Raw genomic sequence first — 26,753 nt, forward strand, 5'->3', positions numbered from 1 at the left:
GAAGATGGGCTACAACCGTTTCAACTCATAACCATGAAAAGGATCAGATTCGACTAGAGTGATTAATTCAGGATCGACAAAGAATTCATAATCCTTATCGGTCACAAAGATAGGCGAAGTTGCAAACTTTGGGTCGTATTTCATCCTAGCATTCCGAGATTTTTCATTCCACTTGCGCTGTAGTTTCTCAACATCATAGTTATCCTTACACGCAAGAAAATCCTCAACTATCTGTCCCTCCATAACATAGCGCTCATGCATAACAGACAATTCAGGCATAGTAGCAGGTTCTAGTTCAATAGTATCAGCAGTTTCAGAAGTATCATCACCTCTAGCACCAACTCTAGCAAGTTGTGCATCAAGGAATGCACCTAGTGGCTAAGCAGTATCAGGCATAGTATCAAACATAGCATCATCAGGCATAGTATCAAGCATAGCATCATCATAAGCATCATGGGCAACAGAAGTAGCATCATGAACCACACTAGTATCAAGCACATGCGACATATCAAGATTTCTAGCAGGAGGCGAAGTCGCAAACTTACTCAAAACTGAAGGTGAATCAAGTGCAGAGCTAGATGGTAGTTCCTTACCTCTCCTTGTAGTTGAGGGCAAGATTTCAGTTCTTGGATATTTTGGATTCCTCATAGTGACCAGCAGACGTCTATCCCAAGTGACTCAGAGAATATAGCTCTGCTTCCCCGGCAACGGCGCCAGAAAAAGGTCTTGTTAAACCACAAGTGTAGGGGATCGCAACCGTTTTCGAGGGTAGAGTATTCAACCCAAATTTATTGATTCGACACAAAGGGAAGCGAAAGAATATTCTCAAGTATTAGCAGCTGAGTTTGTCAATTTCAACCACACCTGAAAGATTAGTGTCTGCAAGAAAAGTATCAGTAGCAAAGTGATATGATAGCAACGGTGTCAGAAAAAGATCTGTTGACGGTAGACTATTCCTAACTGTTTTATCAATGATGCCAGTAAAGTGTTGCAGCAAGTAACGACCAAGTAGCAAGTAACAGCAGTAGTGATAGCAGTAGTAACAGCAGTAGGGGCAAAGTAACATCAGTAGCAACAGAGCAACAGTAACAAGAGTGACAACTGTAGCAGTAACCACAGTAGCACCAAAGTAACGTAGCAAGGACCAGTAGTAAAATACTCGTACGCAGTGGATCGGTGATGGATGAGTATGCCGGATGTGATTCGTCATGTAACAGCTATAACACTGAGAGATAAGTAACTACTCCCGTTCGTCAATCTAATGTAGGCATGTATGCCGTATGTATTCATACGTGCTTAGGGAAAAGAACTTGCATGACATATATTGTCCATCCCTCCCATGGCAGCGGGGTCCTAATGGAAACTACGGGATATTAAGGTTCTCCTTTTAATGAAGAACCGGACCAACGCATTAACACGTGGTGAATACATGAACTCCTCATACAATGGTCATCTCCGGGAGTGGTTCCGGCAATTGTCACTCCGGGGTTGTCGGGTCATAACACATAGTAGGTGACTACAACTTGCAAGATAGGATCTAAAACACACATATATTGGCGACAACATAATAGGTTTAGATATGAAATCCTGGCACTCGGGCCCTAGTGACAAGCATTAAGCATAGCCAAGTAGTAGCAACATCAATCTAGAACATAGTGGATACGAGGGATCAATCCCAATCAAAACTAACTCGACTACATGATAGATCTCATCCAACTCATCACCGTCCAGCAAGCCTACGACGAGATTATGTAACATCCCAAATTTTGGAATGTTAACATAATTATTATATTGTTTGTTTGTTTGTTTGAGTGATTGAAACTTGAGTGAAATCTGGAACTTTTCAAAAACTTTTGATTGAGAGGGAATAAAATGACTTTCCCCTTTTTCCGGTGAATTCAAATTCATCCATTTAAAATCAATTAGAGAAGATGACATGACTTCTTCAACTATAAAGAATTTGAATGAAGGAGGCATTCGAATTTCTTTCGATTTTTGTTTTGCAATTCTATTTTTCTCCACTCAAGAAATGTCGGGAATAAATTCTTGCCAAGCAAGAAAGAGAGGAGGAACATGACCCTCCAAAACCAGGGGCATTCATTGAAATATTTTGAGCCAAGAAAACCAAAATTTAATTGAGAAAATATTTGTAAAAAGAAATAAAGCTTTTAGGGATTTTCAGAAAAAACATTTTTTTAAAGTTTTTATTTTGGCCTTGGAAAAATGTTAAACGTGTAGAGAATTTTTTCTGAAAATTTTGTTATATAATACCCATATATTCCAAGCATATATATTTTCCTTTTTATGGTTTTACTTGCCTGTTTTATAAAATAGGAAACAAATCAATTATTCTTTATGCGTTAGATCCCAATTTTCTTGTAGTTTCCGAAAACATAAAATTTGCCTATGTTTGATATTTGAAAATTTGAATTAGAACATATTTAGTTTAAATCTTGTTTTGCTTATTCCTGGAGTTTAAAAATAGATTTTAATTCAATTCTTTTTGCTACTGGTTCCTAGTCATCATATATTTCAGTACTTGAAGTTTCAATTTTTTACATATGTTTACTTGGTTTTTTTACCAAAACAGATTTTGTTTTGGTTATGTAAAGAAAATTGCACCACTTTGTGCTTTAGTTTTTGTGTGTTAGTGATTTTATTTTGATTGTTAGTGATTGTAGTGCTTATTGTGTGTATTTTATTTGTATCGATAGATCACCTGGAGTGCGAAGCTTTCTACCTAGAAGCGTTTGAGCACGACAACTATCAGCAAGGCAAGTCACGTTGATCATATTAGTACCTTTGTTTTATATGCATTGTAGTTCTACCTTTCTTCACCCAATTGCATGCAAAGTAGGTACTTGGAAAGTTTAGATCTTGATGTAGTATCATGTGGTAGGCACCCACCCCCTTGTTACTTTGGCCGGGACATTATTATGCTATGCTCCTAGTAGACGGGGTTTTGGTTGAGTGTTTACCATGAGTGTTGTGAGAACTTAATAATCAAGACCTGAAGACTCCAAGACTTGCAAGAACTCAGAACAAAATATACCTCTAGGTGAAGGACGGTTTACATGGGCTCTCTGGAGAAACCAGTGGACGACCCGGGATGCATGGGGAAGCGCCATGACATCTTGCGGAAAGCTTCACCTAGGCTCAAAGAGACGGACGGATATTTTCAAGACCCAAGGCTTACCTGCACAGCCACAAGTCATTATGGGCTCTGGCTTGGTTGGACAACGTGGTGACTCGGGGCAGGCGGTGCTACGAGATGTAGAAGAACTGTAGGATTGGATGGGCACCGACAGAGGATCAGAGGAACCCGTTCAAAGACCATGTTTTGATCATCCGGTCTTCAAACACCCTGAAGTGCGAGGACATACACGGAGGCGATCAAATCTTGTGGGGGAACGTGTGCAAAACTCTGCAGAGTACTCAAACCTAATCGATTAGCCGTGTCCACGGTCATGGACAACTTGAGCCGAAGGAACTGAAACTATTAGGAATTCTCAACACCATTATATATATCTGATGTGGGTACTATTGATAACTTGGGTATGAGAACTGGTTGGCGGAACCATCTCATTAACAACCAACAATGTAGTAATATTTTTTCTTTTAGCCCCTCTCTTGTTGTAGGAGAAAAAAACTTGCTTTACGCAAAAAACTTACAAGCCCCACCAGCCATATATGCATGTAGAATAGATGTTACTATTTCACCCCCTTTTTGTGACTTGCTAGCATATTCAATATGCCGACCTACATGGCTGCAACGTCTTATGTTGCAGATATTTCTTCGACGAGTAAGAGTACGATTCAGGGTTACGGTCTACACTCAACTTGTCGCTGGTGTTTATTGGGACTCCACTCCCTTGACTTTATCCCCACAGATTTTAAGGTATATATCAGTTTTATGTTATTTACATGTGATTGCACTTTGATATATACAATGATGTACTGTGTGTGCCAGCATACTGATCCAGGGATGGCACAGATACATAGAGGCTTGACTCGTTTTGAGTCGGGTCGCTACACATTACTCACGAACGATGAAGATCACCATGGAATTGTCGATGAAGGAAGGTTGATGATGACGATGGCGATGATTTCCCCTCTCCGGTGCCCAGAACGGACTCAAGATCTGCCGTCCAGATGAAGAACAGGAGGTGGCGGCGCCTCCGTATTGTAAAACGCGATGAATCCTTCTCCCTGATTTTTTTCCGGGCGAGACGGAATAAAGAGAGCTGAGTTTGGAGGCGGTGACGCCACGTGGGCCCCACAAGCCCTCACGACGCGGCCAGGGGGGTGGCCGCGGCCCAAGGGCTTGTGGCCCACTCCCACACCTCCTCCGGTGGATCTTTACGCAGGTATTTTTCATTAATTCCATAAAAATTCTCCATAAATTTTCAGGTCATTCCGAGAAATTTTATTTCTGCACAAAAACAAGACCATGGCAACTCTGCTGAAAACAGCGTTAGTCCGGGTTAGTTCCATTCAAATCATGCAAGTTAGAGTCCAAAACAAGGGCAAAAGAGTTCGGAAAAGTAGATATGATGGAGACGTATCAGTCACCAGGGTCCCCACCCAGCAGGGTCGCCATAACCCTGTTCAGCTCCTCAGTAGGAAGGTCCTAGGACTAGAGCCTGAGCTTGTCGTCACCGAGCTGGTAGTCCCACAGGGGCCTGGAATGGGCCTCAAGGGGTGCCAGGCGCTTCGCCAAGAATTCCTTCACTATCATTCCACCGGTCAGCCTCTTGGCGCTGATGCCGCGGGGGAAGCGCTCCAAGATGGGCGCGGCGCGAGGTTCGGAGAGCTTCACTGAGCTGCACGCAGAAGTCTTCTTCGGCTGCCCTTTCGGCGCCTCCAGCGGGGTCGGCGTCCTTGAGGCTCATGAGAACCCAACGGTGCCTGAAGTTTTCCACCTTCTTCCCGGCCTTCAGGAGCAAATTACTGCTCTCGGCCGCTACGAAGGAGACGCATCCCGACAAATGGGCACCGTCGTGCAGGCGCAAGCGGAAGAAATGGTGGAAGAGGGCTACCGAAGGACGCACACCTATGAAGGCCTCGCAGTAGAAAGCAAAGACGGATAGGAGCAGGACGAAGTTGGGGTGGAGGTGAAGGGCCTGGATCCCATAGTGGTTCAGGATGGTGGTCAAGAACAAGGAGAAAGGTGGCACCAGCCCGGTGAAGACGCTATGGAAGAAGGGGTATACCGCCATCGACGCAGGCCTCTTCACTATGGCGCCAGGCCAGATCAGGGCCCGCCCGTGCTCGTTGGAATCGGTAGCCGTCCATGGGAGCACGCGTGTAAGATCCACATCTTTGGAGATGGCGCACTCCAGGAACAAAGGAGCCGGTGCAGGAAATTGCGTCTTGGGCTTCTGCTTGCCGGTGGGAGCCATCGCTGAATCGAGAAGGGAACATCGCGGGGCTGGATCTGGGAGACGCTGGTTGGAGTTGGAGACCAAGGAGAAAGAGCGAGTGTGGGTGAAAGGCGAGCAATAATGGACCAGCGGAACGAGTCAGATTCCCGCGACGCTTCAGGCCATCGGCGAGATAGAAGACAAGGGAGACCCGACATAGTTGCATGACGCGAACCGGCCTGGCCCATAGGCATTTAGGGCCCGTGGCGCTTCAGGCCGCCGTCGAGGCTTCACCTAGAAACTAACTCGAGTGCGCCGTGGGCGTGGGGACTACTGTCGCTGTTCTGGGAAAGGGGGTTCCCAGACATGCCTGCCTATGGCCCACTTCATCAAGAAAGCACAATCGGGCACGACACCACTCAAGGCAAGGCCCTCGCGAGGGGCCAAGCCTCGCGAGGAGGAACAACATCAAGACCCGTAGGGGCCTCATCAGGACCCCTCCGGCGCGGTGGATATTCCAAGGCGAGGCCCGGCCTCGGGAGTCAAGGATGACGCAGAAAAAGGACAGGCGAGCAGCAGGGGGCAAGGACGAACCGGGGTTCCCAAGGCATCTTCCAAAGGTTTCCTTTCTAGTGCAACAACGCCACCACCGTCCGCCAGCAGGACATACGTCATCCTTGGACATGTCCCTGCAGCGCTGGCAGCCACTTTGTAGGCAAAGTCTACCTTTTGGCAGGGGAGCATGTTCCCCTGTTCCCCTTCAAAATTGGTCGTTGTGGGATCCCTTCTCGCCAAAACAATAAGGGAAGAGGACCAGGACCGCCACTATATATAGAGAGAGTAGGTTACTTCATAGATGCGGAGATCCATTCATTCACCCACCGGCACCACACAAAGGCCACCCAGCCTCCGGAGGCACTCGAGCATTGTACTAGTTCATCCACCAACCTACACGAGAGGCAATCCACCAAAGCAGGAGTAGGGTATTACACTTCTCAGTGGCCCGAACCTGGGTAAACTGCCGTGGTCCGTGTCTTCCTCACCATCGAGTGAGTTCTCTGCCATCCCCAGCGAGTAGTGAGTTTGGTGAGGCGAGCCCACGAGAGATCTTCGTACACGCCCCTGAGTTCGAATCTTTAGGGTTTTGTGGAGCCCGAAATCCGACAAGTAGTGACCAAATGGTATTACTGCAAAAATATATACATAAAGTTCATAGATATATGCTTCTCATAAAACAACATACAACTATCTAAAGCATTTTAGTGCAACAACAAATGCGATCAAAATCACAACTAAGGTAATAATTGATCCAACAACATAATGATAACATACCTCTTTATTAATGACATATTTTCTAATCTTTCGAATATTCAAGCTCATCACATACATCTTAATCTTGTGATCATCGACGACATCGGCAACATACAAATCCAATTTCATCTTCTCACCATCAATTCTTTTCAATTTTTTTCAAATAACCATTTTCTTCTTCAACTAAACATAACTTCCCAACAAGAGGGTTTGTTGCTATTTCTGGTTCACATACCTCCTAGATAACAATATCTATATCAACTTGATGGCCGTAAATATCATAAACAGGAAATGAAACAAATAGTTATAAAAGATAATATACCACATCCGAATCATAAACCGGACGAGGGCCGACGCGGACGGAAATGAAAACCATGGCACTATATATATAATAAAAAATCATACAAGTAAGAAAATTATATAGCTAACTATCTAAATCATCAAAGTTAGATTTTTTTACAAAAAGGATAAGAACAAGAGGCTCACCAAGGTGGTGCCGACGACGGGACGGTGTGGCCGATCGACGATGGTGAGAATGGGGACGTGAAGGCACTAAGTAAACAAAACCTACACATATGCACACTAAGTAGTTTGAGATCAAATTGCTTATAAATAAAATAAAACTCACACATAATTACTTGAAACTAAAATGCACAAACCCACTTATATAAAGCATGAAACCAACAAAACTAGCAAAGAGTGATGAAAGGACGAACTTGCTAACCTTTTAGAACACTTGAATAGATGGGGTGCCTCAAATATTGACAAATCTTGGAAAGAAAGGAGGATCAACTCTAGGTTGGGGAAGGAAACAGAGAGCAGAGACAAATTGAACTCGGCCTGGGAGAAGCAAGGCTTTATATAGGGAAGACTCTAGTCCCGGTTTGTATCACCAACCGGGACTAAAGTTTATATTTAGTCCCGGGTCGTGATACCAACCGGGACTAAAGAGGCTCGCAGGGGCCCCATCCAGCCGCAACGCCTTTAGTCTCAGTTGATATCACCAAACAGGACTGCAGGTCCCATTCCACCCGGGACTAATGATGGCCATGCCCCCCATCCTCTCTTATCCAATGGAACCGGGACTAATGCTCACATTAGTCCCGGGCCCAAACCCGAATGGGACTAAAGGCTCGGACGAAAGGTCTATTTTCCACTAGTGTTTGAGGGCATAGTTAAGATGAAGGTATTCCCTTTGTCTTTGGAGGGAAAGTCATTGATATGATATAGGCTTTCCATGATGCTGGAACATGGGATTGCAATCGATTGAAGGTGGAGTTTCACCAGAATTTTTATCCTATCATCTGGTTCATCGTGATTGGAATTATAAATATATTTTTTGGCCGCGTTAAGCATAAAGTATCACTTAGAATCCGGGGAGGCTTAATCGATGATCCACACATGTCCCAACCATGAGCTCTCAAGAGGAATTTATACAAACATTTTATTCTCCGGTTTCCCAAGATGATCAATCAATGCTCGATACTTCTTCTAATTGTTCCTTTATGTAGAGAACTATTGAATTCAAACGGGATATTTTGGAAAGTTAAACAAACTCTCAAGACTGGAAAATCGACAAAGGTAAATGATCAGGTATAAATCATAAGTTTGATTGTGTTAAATCTTTTATGGAAACTCAAGTTTTTCATAAGTTTAGTGCAAAATAAGAACTTGACTCTTAGGTAGTAGCTACTTTCTCTGAATCATTTGATACTCATGTTGATATCCCTAAGGAGAATCCGTTTCAATTTCGTCCACCTATTAAAAACTTGTGAGGAACCAATTATAGTTATAGAGTAAACAATCAATTCTAATGTTGATCCACTTGTGCCTACTGCCTATATTGAGAAACCACCTTTTCCTTAGTGCTCGTATGCTCTCCGACAGGCGCTGCAAAAACCAGCACAATGCAAAATCCATCCAGCGTGCTGGGAATTTCTGCATTGCACGAGCGATATTTGTTGCGCGGTGTACAACACGCTGGACAATGACGCGCGAACACCAACTTCTTCGCTTCCTCTCCTCGTGCCGCCTCGAGCTTGCCGCTGCAGCCACTCCTTTACCTGCCCGTCCTCTGCTCCTCCCGGCATGGGGCGGACCCGCTGCGGCCCTTCTGCTCATCGACTGTAGCTCGCCGCCTCCCTGCAGCTTGCTGCCTCCCTCCAGCTCGCCGCCTCCCTACAGCCGACCGGGAGCACCTGCGGTGGCCAGAGGCGATCGGTGCATGCGGAGCTTGTGATTCTAACGATTGCAAGCTAGCTTGCTCCAACGATTGGGGCTTTAATTATGTTTTTGTTTTGGTCAATTAGACTTATTTGCAAATGTGGCGCTCTAATTTTTAGTGCGTGTGGTGGACTGCTATGAGTTGTCCGCTATTCGGTATATTTTTGTGCCTCAGCTGGACTGAATCAGCCACAACGCACTAAAATTACTAAAATGGCGTTGTAAAATTATTTTAGTGCGTCGCTTTTTTGGGCACCTTTTGGAGATGCTCTTAGGATTAGGGAACATACTAAAGTTGCAACTCTAGTTAATAAGAGTAATGTCAAAACACATAGAATCTCTGAACAAATAAAAGTGGAACCTCAAATTGCAATGGTAAAAGATTTACTAGTTGATAATATTGATGGTCGTGTTATATATTTCTGTGATGAAGTAACTCGTATTGCTAAATAAGATTCTAAAGTTAAACATAAACCTATTGTTGGCATGCCCGTTGTTTCTGTTAAAATTGGGTATCATTGTTATGATGGTTTATGTGATATGTGTGCTAGTATTAGTTCCATTCCCTTTACTCTTTATCAAGTATATTATGCATTATATCGCACGTGTTGAGTTAGAAGATATTCATGCTACTATTAAGTTTGCAAACAGAGTGACTATTTCACCTCATGGGATTGTTAGAGGTGTTGAAGTCATGTGCGGTAAGATCAAATACCCTACCGATTTCCGAGTTCTTCGATCACTACAAGATAATATTTGTCCCATTATTTTTGGTGGAACTTTTCGTGAATACTATTAATGCTAAAATTGATTGCAATAGGGCAATAGTCGGTGTTAAGTTTAGTGATGTATCTCATGAATTCAATTTCTCCATGTTTAGTAGACAACACATGATAAAAAAATTCCTAGTACACAGGAAATTATTGGTCTTGCTTATATTGTTGTGCCTCCTACCAACCAATTAGAACAATATTTGCTAGACCATGAAAGTAATATGCATATGAATGAAAGAACGGAAATAGATTATATATTCCTTAATCAGGCACCTATCCTTAAACATAATTTGCCTATTGAAACCTTGGGAGATCATCTCCCTCCTAAGAGTGATCCTATGATTGACTTAAGGAAGCTACCTAATAGTTTAATATATTCTTATCTCAATGCAAAGAAGATATATCCTATTATTATTAGTGCTAACCTTTCACAACACGAAGAAAGGAGGTTACTTAAACTTCTGAAGAAGCACCACAATACAATTGGCTATACTCTCGATGATCTTAAGGGTATTAGCCCCAATTTATGCCAGCACAAGATTAATATGGAATCATATGCTAAACTAGTCATTGATCATCAACATCATCTAAATCCTAAAATGAAGGATGTCGTAACAACTGAAATACTAAAGCTTCTGGAAGCAGGTTTAATTTATCCTATTGTTGATAGTACATGGGTAAGTCCATTTCATTCTATCCATAAGAAAGGAGGCATTACTATAGTTTCTAATGATAAAAATGACCTTATCCCTTAAAGTATTGTAATTGTTTATGGGATGGTAATTGATTTCAAAAAACTAAATAAAGCTACTAGAAAGATCATTACACCTTGAATTTTATTGATCAAATGTTAGAAATATTATCTAAGCACACAGACTTTTGTTTCCTAGATGGATATTCTATTTTTTGTCAAATTCTATTCAGAGAAAACCGCATTTACTTGTTCATTTGGAACTTATGCTTGTAGACTTATGCCTTTTGGTTTATGCAATGCACCTTCTACCTTTCAAAGATGTATGACTACTATATTCTCTAATTTGTGTGAAAAGATTGTTGAGATATTCATGGCTCATTTCTTGGTTTACGGAACCTCTTTTGATGATTGCTTAAACAACCTTGATTGAGTTGTGCAGAGATGCGAGGAAAATAATATTGTCTTGAATTCGAAAAAGTCCCACTTTATTGTGAATGAAGGTAGAGTCCTTGGTCATAAAATCTCTAAATGATGTACTGAGGTATTTAAAGCTAAAGTCGATCCAACTAACAAAATGCCATGTCCTAAAGATATCAAAGGCATTAGAAGTTTGCTAGGTCATGCTAGTTTTTATAGAAGGTTCATAAAAGGCTTTTCTAGAACTTCTCGACCTCTTACCAATATCTTGCAAAAAGATGTTCCATTAGTTTTTGATGATGATTGTGCACAAGCTTTTGAAATACTTAAGGAAGTCTTAATTTTCGCACCTGTTGTTCAACCACCTGATTGGAACCTACCCTTCAAAATAATGTGCAACGCTAGTGATTATGTTGTTGGTGTTGTTCTAGGAAGAAGAGTTAGTAAGAGAGTGAATGTCATATTAAGACCCTGGACAATGCTCAAAAGAATTATGCTACTACTAAGAAAGAATTTTTAGAAGTTGCATTTTCATGCTCTAAACTCAGATCTTATATTTTTATTCTAAAGTAAAAATTGTAGGTGCATCTACTGCCCCCTTAGTGGTTTTGGAATATTTATGAAATGGGTTAAGGGACTAATATGTGTGTGAGTGTACATAGGTGATATAGAGACCAAGGAGTTTGGTTTAATCGGCAAAAGATGACCCCTAAAAATGTATGTCTTCATTTGAAGACTTTGGCACTCTTCATGAAGACTATGAAGTGGAGGAATTTGGTGCGAACTTGAAGATATTTAGGCCAGGACTTTGAAACTTGAAGACTTTGTTTTCATATTTCCTTTTCGTTTTTTAGTGATAGGAAACACCGTACTATTAAAGGGGGTCGAGGTAATACTAAGGAAAATTTCCAAGTGATGCTCATCTTAAAATGTACACATACCCAATCCTTTGAGTGAAGCGTTTGGAAATCTCTTACAGCTTACACAAATTCTTCAGTGACACACATGAAGTTCTTCTGGCCCCTCAGGAATTTGGTCTCATTATGAGTTAGGATATCGCCAGTGCGTATTTATATCATGAAGAAATTGATAGCCCTAAGGAATTTGAGAGTTCAAATTTTTGACTGTTACTATGCTTACCGGAGTTGTCCAAATGATGTTGTGCTTACAACGATCATATCATTAAGGGTATTTATGTATTATCATGTTAGATTGGACCCTGGCTATAAATAGCGACCATCTACAACCACTAGTTGGTTGGCTGCTCCGAGAGAGATTGACAAGTGTCATTTGGAGCAACCCTTCCTCCGACGACTTTGAGAGAATCATATGTGAGGTAAAACCCCAAATACCGAAATCCCAAATTAATTGGGAATCACTTATGAGATTGTCGTGTGTGATATCAATGCTTGTTATCTTTGAAGGATGTGCCTCTTCTAGACGGTTAGGCATCATGGTCTATTGCATCCAAGACTGATTGTGGATCACCGGGTGACCAAGTTTGTGAACGTGTGGAAGTCTACGTTCAAGACTTACCACGATTGACTGGGTGGAGTCTACGTGACTCTAGCTTAAGGAGAATACGATAAGGACTGTGTGTCATTTGGTTTAAATACCAAGGTACTTGAAACCAAACGTACGACTGTCAGAATAGTTGGAACTATTAGACCAAGTCATTGTCTTCACCGAGTAACTGGTTCTATTTCCTCAACCCTTTCAATTACTCATTTACATGTTTTTGAAATTGATCCTTACTATTTGAGGACTTTGACTGAATACTTTCTCAATTTCCTCAATCCAAATTCTTCAGTCGTCTTGCCTTCCACCTGCTTATCATGTTTACTCGCAAGTACTATTTTATGTATCCTTTATTTCATCATGACGACTTTGCAATTTCCATGTTACGCATGCACTTGAGTACTTTATCTGCTGCTTGTATTTCGTCACTCTGATAATACTCATCTAGTAAATCCTTAATGATTAATTTGTAAAAAAACACCTAATCAATCCCTCTAGTCGATAGAACGCACTTCCAATTAGTATCAAAGCAAGGTACTCCCTTGTTCTATGAGTTTTTGTTTTAACCGCATGTAGTTTTAGTTATGTCGACTATAGGTATGGTCAAGGTCTGTGTTGCATGTCCTACCTTCGATGAGATGGACTATCCCTACTGGAAGAACAAGATGCACATGTGTCTTGAGCAAATTGACAACAATCTCCCGTATGTTGTGGAAAATGGTGTTCCATGCATTACTACCACTATCACCACTACTGATGTGAAGAGATTGAAGCAACTCCACTCTTAAGTGAAAAATATCATGTGTCTCCATTTGAGCAATGGACAGTATGGCAGAATGAGTGCTTTGGAAACAACAAATCTCATCTGGGACAAGCTATCCAAAGTTAATGAAGGGGTATCAACTCAACTTGACTCCCGAGTTGATATTCTTCGCAATATCTTCAACCGTTTCGAAAGACCTCACAACAAAAATGTTCATCAAACTTTCGATCGCCTCACTGATATTTGTAATGAGCTTCAATCTCTTGGTGCCACAAGCATCACCGGCCATGAGGTGGTGAAGAATATTGAGATCTCTTGATTCCTTATTTGACACATTTGCTTTGATTATTCAAGAGCATGGAGACTACAAGTCATTGGATCCTGCTGATATTCTTGAGAGGCTCAATACTCATGAATTCGAACAAGCTATGAAAAAGATCTCCATGGGCCAAGCTATGGAAGATCTCGTGCATTGAAGTTAAAGGAAATTTCCTAAACTGAAGAAGACTCTGACAGCTGCCTTGGTGATCCTGAAGTACTAAATCAGGAGCTAGCAATACCATGAGGAAATTCCATAAGTTTTCTAGAAGAGATTTGTTTGGAAAATCTTCAAGAAGTGATTTGAATAAATCAGAATCTTTATCATGTGACTACAAGAAAAGAACCTGTTATAAATGAAAGAAGTCTAGCCGCTACATTGCTGATCACCCTTCCAGGGAAAAGGAAACAAAGAACAAGAAGTATAAGGATGACAGCTCTGATGACAACAACAAGCAGAAGTCTTCAAACTCCTCATCCCACAAGAAGAGCAGTTCTAGAAAGGCTCGAACAATTATTGGCAAGGAAATGGATTCTGAAGAAGAATCTGAGGAAGAAGAGGAATGTGAGGAGAAGAAAAACTCTGGTGTGACAAGCCTAGCTCTCACCACCACATTCGTTAGGAAGTCCGTCTTCAATAGTGAAGAAAACAACATCGTCAACGACACCGATGGCTGTGACGACGACTTTGCTCCCACCTATTGCTTCATGGGAAAAGTGCCAAGGTACTCAAATATCCTTCCTCGACTGAATAAAGTGACGGTGAATGTGATGATAATCAGAAACCTAGCTATTCCAAACTTTCTAATATTGCCACCAAGCAAAAAAATTCTATGGAAAGGATTCAGAAACTGCTACCAAGAGTGATGACCTGTTGAATGAGGAAATGGATCGAACTTAAACTCTGACTCATGAATTTCAATGTCTTTAGTCAAAGTATCATGCCCTTCAACGTTGTCATGAAACTCTCTTAGTTGATCATGATAAGCTTTCCTATGAATTTCTTCAATGAAAGCAAGATCTTGAGAAAATAAGGGTGTCTCATGATGAATTTCGAAGGCAAAAAATTATTTAGTGGATCAACAGATCAATAACAGTCAGGTAGAATTTGTCCCACATTGCTTGAAATGCATCGAATATGGAACTGCAAATTCTGACCTCAATGTTCAAATGCTTCTATTACTGCAAGTTCTTCAACTATCTCTATGATCACAAATTCATCATTTGAGGAAACGACAAGTGTCAGTGACGAAAATGTAGGGTTGAAGGAATTGTATGTGATAGGCATGTACAAAAGCCTCAATGGCCATTAAACCCTTTGTGATGTACTCAAAAATCAGATCCTGAAAAGGAACCCCAGAAAGAGGGTATTGGATTTTAAAGTAAATGGAACGATGATGGATCCTGCTAGAAATCTTAGAAGTATCCCAAAACCACACAGGTTTCTACAAAAGGACCTCTTATAGATCCATCCATTTAACTATGAAACTTCTTATTCTTCAGATGAGTCCTTTAACTCCTACCATAAACTATTCAACAATTAGAATGGTGAAGTATTTGCTAGATATGTCCGAAATAATGTAGGAATGGCCGTATCATGAAAAAAATATGGGTTCAAAAGAGCTCCTTAGAAAGTCTTGAGGTGAATTTCATCATGACACCACCAATGAAGAAAAGGAACCCCAGATCAAATTCTTCGTATGGACAAAATTCTTCACATGGATCAAATTTCTCATATGGTCATTGATCTACATATTCTCGTTTCAATGCCTCTGTTTAACAAGGAAATGTTAGGGCTCATGAATATGTTCATTATTCATCACACCATCATGTTCACAAGTCTTCGAAGAATTTGTCTACTTATTCATTTGATTACTCCAATCCCCCCTGTACTACAAGGCGAAGTGCATTAGCTTTAATGCCCAAATTTCCAGGTGGTGCTCGCAGAATTTTAAACTCTTTACCACCCTTACAAATTTGGGTGGTGAATAAAAAGAACTATCAATTATGCAGGGTCAGATCTCTAAACGAAGTTGAACGTCTCACGAATTTGCTGATACACGAAGAAATGCTTTAAAGGATGCAAGCTAATCATGATGAAATGAATTAATTCTATCACCCTCATCTTACTACATCTATTGCTTCAGTGATACATTTCTTACTTACGAAGTTGATAAGTCATATTCTTGACTAGGAAGTATATGAGCTTGTAAGTTGCATTAATTCGTCTGCAGGAAGAACCACCTAAAGCTACTGAGCGGGTCCTTGACAGTGGATCCACCAATCACATGAATGGTGACAAGAACCTATTGATGGACTCTGAACTTGCTCCATCCATCTGAAGCATATCACCTACAATTATAAAGGAAAAATAAAGATATTGGGTCAAGGTAGGGTTGCAATCTCAAAGCGTCGACACATGGAGAAAGTGATGCTTGTGGAATCCCTTGGATTCAACCTCATGTCACTCTCAATGCTTCATGATCTTGAAATGATTTTTATCTTTGGCAAATATCATTGTATTGTGCTTACGGAATCTAACAAATAGGAAGTCTTTGAACGCCTTAGGAGAGGAGATTTGTACATTGTTGATTTCTCTACAAGTTCTCAACCTGCCATGTGTCTACTTGCAAATGCTTCACAAGGCTAGGTATGGCATCGACGACTTGGACATGGTGGCATGAGGATCTTGCACACTCCCATTAAGAAAAAGCACGTCATTGGTATCGAGGGTGTCAAATTCATCAAGGATCACTTTTGTGGGGCTTGTGACTCTCAAAAGATAACTAGATCCAAGCATCCCTCCAAGACTATCATGACTACCATTTTTCCCTTTGAATTGCTTCACATGGACCTCTTTTCTCCTACTCATTATGCCACACCAACCAATGGAGTATCTCTATATGGCTTCGTCATAGTTGACGACTTCTCTCATTACACTTGGGTGCATATTATCATGTACGAAACTGAAGTGCAGGAAGCATGTACATGATTTTCTTCAAGGGACTCGACGAACTTGAACGTCGAGATTAAGAACATTCGGAGTTACAATGGGAACGAGTTCAAGAACACCAGTCTTGATGACCATCTTGATGAACTTGGGACGACTCATGAGCTATCGGCCCCATACACGCCTTAGCAGAATGGCATCATGGAGCGTAAGAACAGAACGGTTGTTCAGCTGGCTTGCACCATGCTTGATGAATACAAGACACATCGTTGCTTCTGGCCTGAGGCAGTTCAAATATTCCTCTAGAAATAGGGTATATCTTCACAAATTCCTCTAGAAAACTTCATATGAACTCCTCACTAACAACAAACCCAATGTGAGTTATTTCAAAGTCTTAGGTGCTAAACGCATCATTAGAGATCCTCACCAGAGTTCCAAATTTTCACCGAAAGCACATGAAGGTTTTATGCTTGGTTACAGAACGGACTCACGCACCTACAAAGTCTTCAACACCTATCACAATAAGGTTGTTGAAATTTTAGATGCATGGTGTGATGAAACTAATGGCTGCAAAGAGAGCACCTGCCTCCTGTGCTATATTAAATGTCTCCTCAGGAATCCATTAGGATCAAGGATACTTAAGATATCATACCCACTGAACAACCTTTACAAGTTGAAGAAGTTATCCCAAATAAAGAAGACTTTTTGCTCGTGCATCTGAGGAACACGGTGTCGGTGTCAAAACCGGTTGATCTTGTGTAGGGGGTCTGAATTGTGAATGTAGAGTTAATGGGTAACGAGGGACGAAGGAGATGATGATTTACTAAGGTTAGGGCCCTCTTGATGGAGGTAAAACCCTACATCCTTCTCTTGTTGTATTGATGAAGTAGTACACAATACAGAGTTGATGTACCTCGAGATCGTATGTTGTGGTCTAAACCCTAGGTGTAATTTCATATGATTATGAGATTGTCTATCGACTAGCCTCGCCTCGGTTTATATAAGGCACCGTAGGCCTAGGATAACATGATTCCTAATTGCCTACATCGGTGTGGAGGAGTCCTTTCCTTGATCACCAAGTCTTGTGAAATCTTCTTCGTATATGTCATCAGCTGCCCAAAGTAGCCCAAGAGTCTGACCTATAGAGATAGGCCGGCAGCTTGAGGACGCCTTAGTCCCGGACTCCCTCGGTAGCCTGTGAACTAGCCATGAATGACATAGTCTTGATCCTTAACATCTTCACACGTACAAAGTCCTTGACTTGCGCGGCGAGTTCTTCTCCCCATTTATGTTCGGCCAACACCAGTTCGGTTGCCCATAACTTCCCGACTTCCGAGCATAGGTCTTTAAGTTGGGGACGCTCCTCAGTTCTTTCAAAATATTCTTAATCTTCGGTCATCGGTCTTGAAAACTAGTTCGACAAACCTTCCCATTACTTATCTTGAGGATTGTCGAGGTGTATCCGAAGAGTTCACACGTCGGGCATCCAAGGAGCACCTTTAAGTTATTGGCCTTTATTAATGCCATCTAATTCTTTACGCCACACCTCGGGTTTGATATGTTTCTTGTGCGGCAATATCCTCTTGCATCCGAGCTCCAACGCCGAACTGCGTCCAAACTCTTGCGTCCGAGATCCAACGTTGGATTGCATTCAAGGTCCCATTTTGTAGCTGAGCTCTGATGACGAGATGATGTATATACTTCTCACCCCTCGTTGGATACCCCAAGTGGAAGGTGGAGATGTAGTCAGCAGCAAATTTCCCTCACACAGAGACAGTAAGGTTTATCGAACCAGTAGGACTCCTAGGATCAACAAGTAGGTGTCTCCCACCCTGGCACTAGCAGAAGACATGGACCTGCACACACAAAAAATAACTTTGCTCCCAATGAGTACAGAAAGGTTGTCAATCTCTCCGGCATGGTAGTTTGCAAAGGATCAAAACACAAGTAGGAAGGTAAGAGTGATTGCAATGGAAAAGTAAACGAAATTGGTAAATGATGGAGGTGTAAACAATGATGGTGATATGGACCGGAGTCACATGATGTTCACTAGTGATGTCTCTCTCCCAAAAGACGATAATCAACTATGCTAGTTGGGCAATTGAATGAATTATGATCGCACCACAATGCTAATTATGCTCTTTGATAGTTAGAGGTTTGATAGTAATGGGCAGTACGCCAAGACAAGTAGACCGTTTATTCATCAGTATCTACTTACTAATCATCCACCTTGCAATATCTATTCAGAACATCTCTCTAGTATTAAGTTGCGAGCCCCACCCAAAGTGTAAACTCAAAGCAACGGACAACTACATTAACGAACTATGTGTAAGGTAAACAATCCTTGCAACCGTGGTCACAAGCACCGTTGTTTTCTCCCTCGTGGCAACAAGCACATCCCCTAGTCTCATGTTTCTATCACTCAAGCTGGACATCGAGGGACCCGTGTTGGGTGACGTAGCATAAATTCAAAATTTTCCTACGCATGTTCAGATCTTCCTATGGAGAGACCAGCAACGAGAGAGGGGTAAGAGCATCTTCATACCTTTGAAGATCGCTAAGCGTAAGCGTTGCTAGAACGCGGTTGATGGAGTCGTACTCGCAGCGATTCCGATCTAGTGCCGAACAACGGCACCTCCGCGTTCAACACACGTGCAGCCTGGTGACGTCTCCCGCACCTTGATCCAGCAAGGAGGAGGGAGAGGTTGGGGAAGAAGACCAGCAACACGACGGCGTGGTGCTGGTGGAGAGACGAGGTCTCCCGGCAGGGCTTCGCCAAGCGCCGACAGAGAGGAGGAGGAAGAAGTGCAGGGCTGCACCGAGGGAGAGGGAAAACCGTGTCCTCAAAAGGCCAAAAGTGCCCACTATATATAGGGGAAGGGGAGAGGGGTTTCCACCCCTAGGGTTCCCACCCTAGGGGGTGCGGCAGCCCTCCCAGATGGGGGGAGTGGCGGCCAGGGCAAGGAGGAGGGGTCGCGCACCCCTCTAGTGGGCCTAAGGCCCACCTTAGTTAGGGTTCCCCCCTTCCCCCTTTTTCCTGGTGCACATGGGCTGGGTGGGGGGCGCACCAGCCCACTTAGGGGCTGGTTCCCTTCCCCACTTAGCCCATCTAGCCTCCCGGGGTCGTCACCCCCTTCGGTGGTCCCGGTGGTCCCGGTACGTTACCGGTGATGCCCAAAACACTTCCGGTGTCCGAAACCATCCGTCCTATATATCAATCTTTACCTCCGTACCATTCCGGAGCTCCTCGTGACGTACGGGATCTCATCCGGGACTCCGAACAACTTTCGGTAATCTCGTATATCAATTCCCTATAACCCTAGCGTCATCGAACCTTAAGTGTGTAGACCCTACGGGTTCGGGAGACAGGCAGACATGACCGAGACACCTCTCTGGCCAATAACCATCAGCGGGGTCTGGATACCCATGGTGGCTCCCACTAGCTCCACGATGATCTCATCGGATGAACCACGATGTCAAGGATTCAATCAATCCCGTATACAATTCCCTTTGTCTGTCGGTATAGAACTTGCCCGAGATTCGATCGTCGGTATACCTATACCTTGTTCAATCTCGTTACCGGTAAGTCTCTTTACTCGTTCCGTAGCACGTCATCGTGTGACTAACTCCTTAGTCACATTGAGCTCATGATGATGTTCTACCGAGTGGGCCCAGAGATACCTCTCCGTCACACGGAGTGACAAATCCCGATCTCGATTCGTGCCAACCCAACAGACACTTTCAGAGGTACCCGTAGTGCACCTTTATAGTCACCCAGTTACTTTGTGACGTTTGATACACCCAAAGCACTCCTACGGTATCCGGGAGTTGCACAATCTCACGGTCGAAGGAAAAGATACTTGACATTAGAAAAGCATTAGCATACGAACAATACGATCTAGTGCTAGGCTTAGGATTGGGTCTTGTCCACCACATCATTCTCCCAATGATGTGATCCCGCTATCAATGACATCCAATGTCCATGATGAGGAAACCATGATCATCTATTGACCAACGAGCTATCCAACTAGAGGCTTGCTAGGGACACATTGTGATCTATTCATTCACACATGTATTACTGTTTCCTGTTAATACAATTATAGCATGAACGATAGACGATTATCATGAACAAGGAAATATGATAATAACCATTTTATTATTGCCTCTAGGGCATATTTCCAACAGTCTCCCACTTGCACTAGAGTCAATAATCTAGTTACATTGTGATGTATCGAACGCCCATAGCATTATGGTGCTGATCATGTTTTGCTCGTGGAAGAGGTTTAGTCAACGGGTCTGCAATATTCAGATCCGTGTGTACTTTACAAATATCTATCACTCCACTCTGGACATGGTCCTGGATGGAGTTGTAGCGGCGCTTGATGTGCTTCGTCTTCCGGTGAAACCTGGGCTCCTTGGCTATGGCAATGGCTCCAGTGTTATCACAGAAGAGTGTCATAGGACCCGACGCGCTTGGAACCCCTCCAAGGTCGGTGATGAGCTCCTTCATCCAAATTCCTTCATGAGCCGCTTCTGAAGCAGCTATGTACTCCGCTTCACATATAGATGCTGCCACGACTTCTTGCTTGCTGCTGCACCAGCTCACTGCCCCACCATTTAACACATATACGTATCCGGTTTGTGACTTAGAGTCATCCGGATCTGTGTCGAAGCTAGCATCGACGTAACCTTTTACGACGAGCTCTTCGTCACCTCCATAAACGAGAAACATTTCCTTAGTCCTTTTCAGGTACTTAAGGATATTCTTGACCGCTGTCCAGTGTTCCGCACCGGGATTACTTTGGTACTTCCCTACCAAGCTTATCGCAAGGTTTACATCAGGTCTGGTACACAGCATGGCATACATTAGAGAGCCCACGGCTGAAGCGTAGGGGACAGAACCCATCTTCTCTCTATCTGCTGCTGTGGTCGGCGACTGAGTCTTACTCAATCTCATACCTTGCAAAACTGGTAAGAACCCTTTCTTTGAGTTTTCCATATTGAACTTCTTCAATATCTTGTCAAGGTATGTACTTTGCGAAAGACCTATGAGGCGTCTCGATCTATCTCTATAGATCTTGATGCCTAATATGTATGCAGCTTCTCCAAGGTCCTTCATTGAGAAACTCTTGTTCAAATAGGCCTTTATGCTCTCCAACATCTCTATACCATTCCCCATCAATAATATGTCATCCAGATATAGTACGAGGAAAGCTACAGAGCTCCCACTCACTTTGTTGTATAGACATGCTTCTCCGTAAACCTGTATGAACCCAAACACTTTAATCACCTCATTAAAGCGAATGTTCCAACTCTGAGATGCTTGCACCAGCCCATAGATGGAGCGCTGGAGCTTGCATACTTTGTTAGCACCCTTAGAGTCGACAAAACCTTCTGGTTGCATCATATACAACTCTTCCTTAAGGTTCCCGTTAAGGAACGCTGTTTTGACGTCCATTTGCCAAATTTCATAATCATAAAAGGCGGCAATTGCTAACATGATTCGGACTGATTTCAGCTTCGCTACGGGAGAGAAAGTCTCTTCGTAGTCAACTCCTTGAATTTGTCGAAAACCCTTTGCGACAAGTCGAGCTTTGTAAACGGTTACATTACCGTTTGCATCAGTCTTCTTCTTGAAGATCCATTTATTTTCTATGGCTCGCCGTTCATCGGGCAAGTCCACCAAAGTCCATACTTTGTTCTCATACATGGATCCTATCTCGGATTTCATGGCATCAAGCCATTTGTTGGAATCCGGGCCCACCATCGCTTCTTCATAGTTCGAAGGTTCACCGTTGTCTAACAACATGATTTCCATCACAGGGTTGCCGTACCACTCTGGTGCGGAGCGTACCCTTGTGGACCTTCGCGGTTCAGTAGTAACTTGATCCGAAGCTTCATGATCATCATCATTAACTTCCTCTTCAGTCGGTGTAGGCACCACAGGAACAACTTCTTGCGCTGCGCGACTTTCCTCTTCGAGAGGGGGTGTAATTACCTCATCAAGTTCTACCTTCCTCCTACTTACTTCTTTCGAGAGAAACTCTTTCTCTAGAAACGATCCATTCTTGGCAACAAAGGTTTTACCTTCGGATCTAAGATAGAAGGTATACCCAATAGTTTCCTTAGGGTATCCTATGAATACGCATTTTCCGCTTTGGGTTCGAGCTTTTCTGGTTGAAGTTTCTTCACATAAGCATCGCAGCCCCAAACTTTAAGAAACGACAACTTAGGTTTCTTGCCAAACCATAGTTCATACGGTGTCGTCTCAACGGATTTAGACGGTGCCCTATTTAAAGTGAATGTTGCAGTTTCTAATGCGTATCCCCAAAATGATAGCGGTAAGTCGGTGAGAGACATCATAGATCGTACCATATCTAATAAAGTACGATTACGACGTTCAGACACTCCGTTGCGCTGCGGTGTGACAGGCGGCGTCAGTTGTGAAACGATTCCACACTTTCTTAGGTGTGTGCCAAATTCGTGACTCAAATATTCTCCTCCACGATCAGATCGTAGACATTTAATTTTTCTGTCACGTTGATTCTCAACCTCACTTTGAAATTCCTTGAACTTTTCAAACGTCTCAGATTTGTGCTTCATCAAGTAGATATACCCATACCTACTCAAATATGCGGTGAGAGTGAGAACATAACGATAACCACCGCGAGCTTCAACGTTCATTGGACCACACACATCAGTATGTATTATTTCCAATAAGTCGGTTGCTCTCTCCATTATTCCTGAGAATGGAGTCTTAGTCATCTTGCCCATGAGGCACGGTTCGCATGTGTCAAATGATTCAAAGTCAAGAGACTCTAGCAGTCCATCAGTATGGAGCTTCTTCATGCGCTTAACGCCGATATGACCAAGGCGGCAGTGCCACAAGTATGTGGGACTATCATTATCAACTTTGCATCTTTTGGTACTCACACTATGAATATGTGTAACATCACGATCGAGATTCATCAAGAATAAACCATTCACCAGCGGAGCATGACCATAAAACATATCACTCATATAAATAGAACAACCATTATTCTCTGACTTAAATGAGTCGCCATCTCACATTAAGAAAGACCCTGATACAATGTTCATGCTTAAAGCTGGTACTAAATAACAATTATTAAGGTTTAAAACTAATCCCGACGGTAGATGTAGAGGTAGCATGCCGACGGCGATCACATCGACCTTTGAACCATTCCCGACGCGCATCGTCACCTCATCCTTGGCCAGTCTCCGCTTATTCCGCAGTTCCTGCTTTGAGTTGCAAATGTGAGCAACAGCACCGGTATCAAATACCCAGGAGCTACTACGAGCGCTGGTAAGGTACACATCAATAACATGTATATCACATATACCTTTAACGTTGCCGGCCTTCTTGTCCACTAAGTATTTGGGGCAGTTCCGCTTCCAGTGACCTTTTCCCTTGCAGTAGAAGCACTCAGTCTCAGGCTTGGGTCCGTTCTTTTTCTTCTTCCCGGCATCTGGCTTACCGGGCGCAGCAACAGCTTTGCCGTCTTTCTTGAAGTTCTTCTTACCCCTCCCTTTCTTGAAACTAGTGGTCTTGTTGACCATCAACACTTGATGCTCCTTCTTGATTTCTACTTCTGCAGACTTGAGCATCGAGTACAACTCGGGAATGGTTTTCTCCATCCCTTGCATGTTGTAGTTAAGCACAAAGCCTTTGTAGCTTGGTGGGAGAGACTGGAGGATTCTGTCAATGATAGCATCATCCGGAAGTTCGACTCCAAGTGAAGTCAGACGACCGTGTAACCCAGACATTTTGAGTATGTGCTCACTGACAGAACTGTTCTCCTCCATCTTACAGCTGAAGAACTTGTCAGAGACTTCATATCTCTCGACACGGGCATGAGCTTGAAAAACTAGCTTCAGCTCTTGCAACATCTCATATGCCCCGTGTTGCTCAAAACGTCTTTGGAGCCCCGTTTCTAAACTGTATAACATGCCACACCTGACCAGAGAGTAGTCATCACTCCGCGCTTGCCAGACGTTTAGAACGTCCTGGGCTGCTGCGGGAGCGGGAGGGTCACCTAGCGGCGCATTAAGGACATAAGCCTTTTTAGCTGCTTCAAGGATGAGCTTCAGGTTGCGAACCCAGTCCGCATAGTTGCTACCATCATCTTTCAGCTTGTTTTTCTATAGGAATGCGTTGAAGTTGAGGTTGACGTTGGACATCTACAATATTTGTAAAGACAACTTTTAGACTAAGTTCATGACAATTAAGTTCATTTAATCAAATTAAGTATGAACTCCCACTTAAATCGACATCCCTCTAGTCATCTAAGTGATACATGATCCATGTTGACTAACCCGTGTCCGATCATCACGTGAGACGGACTAGTCAACATGGTGAGCAACTTCATGCTGATCGTATTCAACCATACGACTCATGTTCGACCTTTCGGTCTCTTGTATTCGAGGTCATGTCTGTACATGCTAAGCTCGTCGAGTCAACCTAGGTGTTTCGCGTGTGTAAATCTGGCTTACACCCGTTGTATGCGAACGTTAGAATCTATCACACCCGATCATCACGTGGTGCTTCGAGACAATGAACCTTCGCAACGGTGCACACTTAGGGGAATACGTTCTCGAAATTTTAAGAGGGATCATCTTATTATGCTACCGTCATTTTAAGCAATAAGATGTAAAACATGATAAACATCACAATGCAATCATATAGTGACATGATATGGCCATTATCATCTTTGCTCTTTCGATCTCCAGCTTCAGGCATCACATGATCATCATCGTCACCGGCGTGACACCATGATCTCCATCATCGTGTCTCCGTGAAGTCGTCACGCCAACTACTACTATCACTACTACTATGGCTAACCGTTAGCAATGAAGTAAAAGTAGTAAGCACATGGCGTTGCATCTCATACAATAAATTAAGACAACTCCTATGGCTCCTGCCGGTTGTCATACTCATCGACATGCAAGTCGTGAAACCTATTACAATAACATGATCATCTCATACATCATACATGCAACATCACAACTTTGGCCATATCACATCACATGTCAAACCCTGCAAAAACAAGTTAGACGTCCTCTAATTGTTGTTGCAAGTTTTACGTGGCTGATTTGGGTTTCTAGCAAGAACGCCTTCTTACCTACGTGACAGCCACAACGATGATATGCCAAAGCTATTTACCCTTCATAAGTACCCTTTTCATCAAATCCAAACCGACTAGAGTAGGAGAGACAGACACCCGCTAGCCACCTTTATGCATGATGTGCATGTCTGTCGGTGGAACCAGTCTCACGTAAGCGTATGTGTAAGGTCGGTCCGGGCCGCTTCATCCCACAATACCGCCAGAAAAGAATAAGACTAGTAACCGCAAGCAAATTGACAAACCATCGCCCACAACTTTTTGTATTCTACTCGTGCATAGAATCTACGCATAGAAAACCTGGCTCGGATGCCACTGTTGGGTAACGTAGCATAAATTCAAAATTTTCCTACGCTTGTTCAGATCTTCCTATGGAGTGACCAGCAACAAGAGAGGGGTAAGAGCATCTTCGTACCTTTGAAGATCGCTAAGCGGAAGCGTTGCTAGAACGCGTTTGATGGAGTCGTACTCGCAGCGATTCCGATCTAGTGCCGAACAACGACACCTCCGCGTTCAACACACGTGCAGCCCGGTGACGTCTCCCGCACGTTGATCCAGCAAGGAGGAGGGAGAGGTTGGGGAAGAAGTCCAGCAACACGAAGGCGTGGTGTTGGTGGAGAGACGAGGTCTCCCGGCAGGGCTTCGCCAAGCACCGGCAGAGAGGAGGAGGGAGAGGAGCAGGGCTGCGTCGAGAGAGAGATGAAACCGTGTGTCAAACAGACGCGAACCCTCATCTATATATAGGGGGAGAGGGAGGCGGCGCAGCCCTTAGGGTTCCCACCCCCAAGGGGTGCGGCAGCCCCAGATGGGAGAGGGGGTGGCGGCCAGGGCAGGGAGGAGGGGTGGCGCACCCCTCTGGTGGGCCTTAGGCCCACCTATGCTAGGGTTCCCCCTTCCCACCTTTCTCTGGTGCGCATGGGCTGGGTGGGGGCGCACCAGCCCACCTAGGGGCTGGTTCCCTTCCCCACATAGCCCATCTAGCCTCCCGGGGTCGTTGCCCCCCTTCGGTGGTCCCCCGGGACCACCTCCGTTGGTCCCGGTGGTCTCGGTACGTTACCGGTGACGCCCGAAACACTTCCGGTGTCCAAAACCATCCGTCCTATATATCAATCTTTACCTCCGGACCATTCCGGAGCTCCTCGTGACGTCCGAGATCTCATCCGGGACTCCGAACAACTTTCGGTAACCTCGTACAACAATTCCTTATAACCCTAGCGTCATCGAACCTTAAGTGTGTAGACCGTACGGGTTCGGGAGACAGGCAGACATGACCGAGACACCTC

The sequence above is a fragment of the Hordeum vulgare genome, chromosome 2H, assembly GCF_904849725.1.
Source record: "Hordeum vulgare subsp. vulgare chromosome 2H, MorexV3_pseudomolecules_assembly, whole genome shotgun sequence".
NCBI lineage: Eukaryota > Viridiplantae > Streptophyta > Magnoliopsida > Poales > Poaceae > Hordeum > Hordeum vulgare.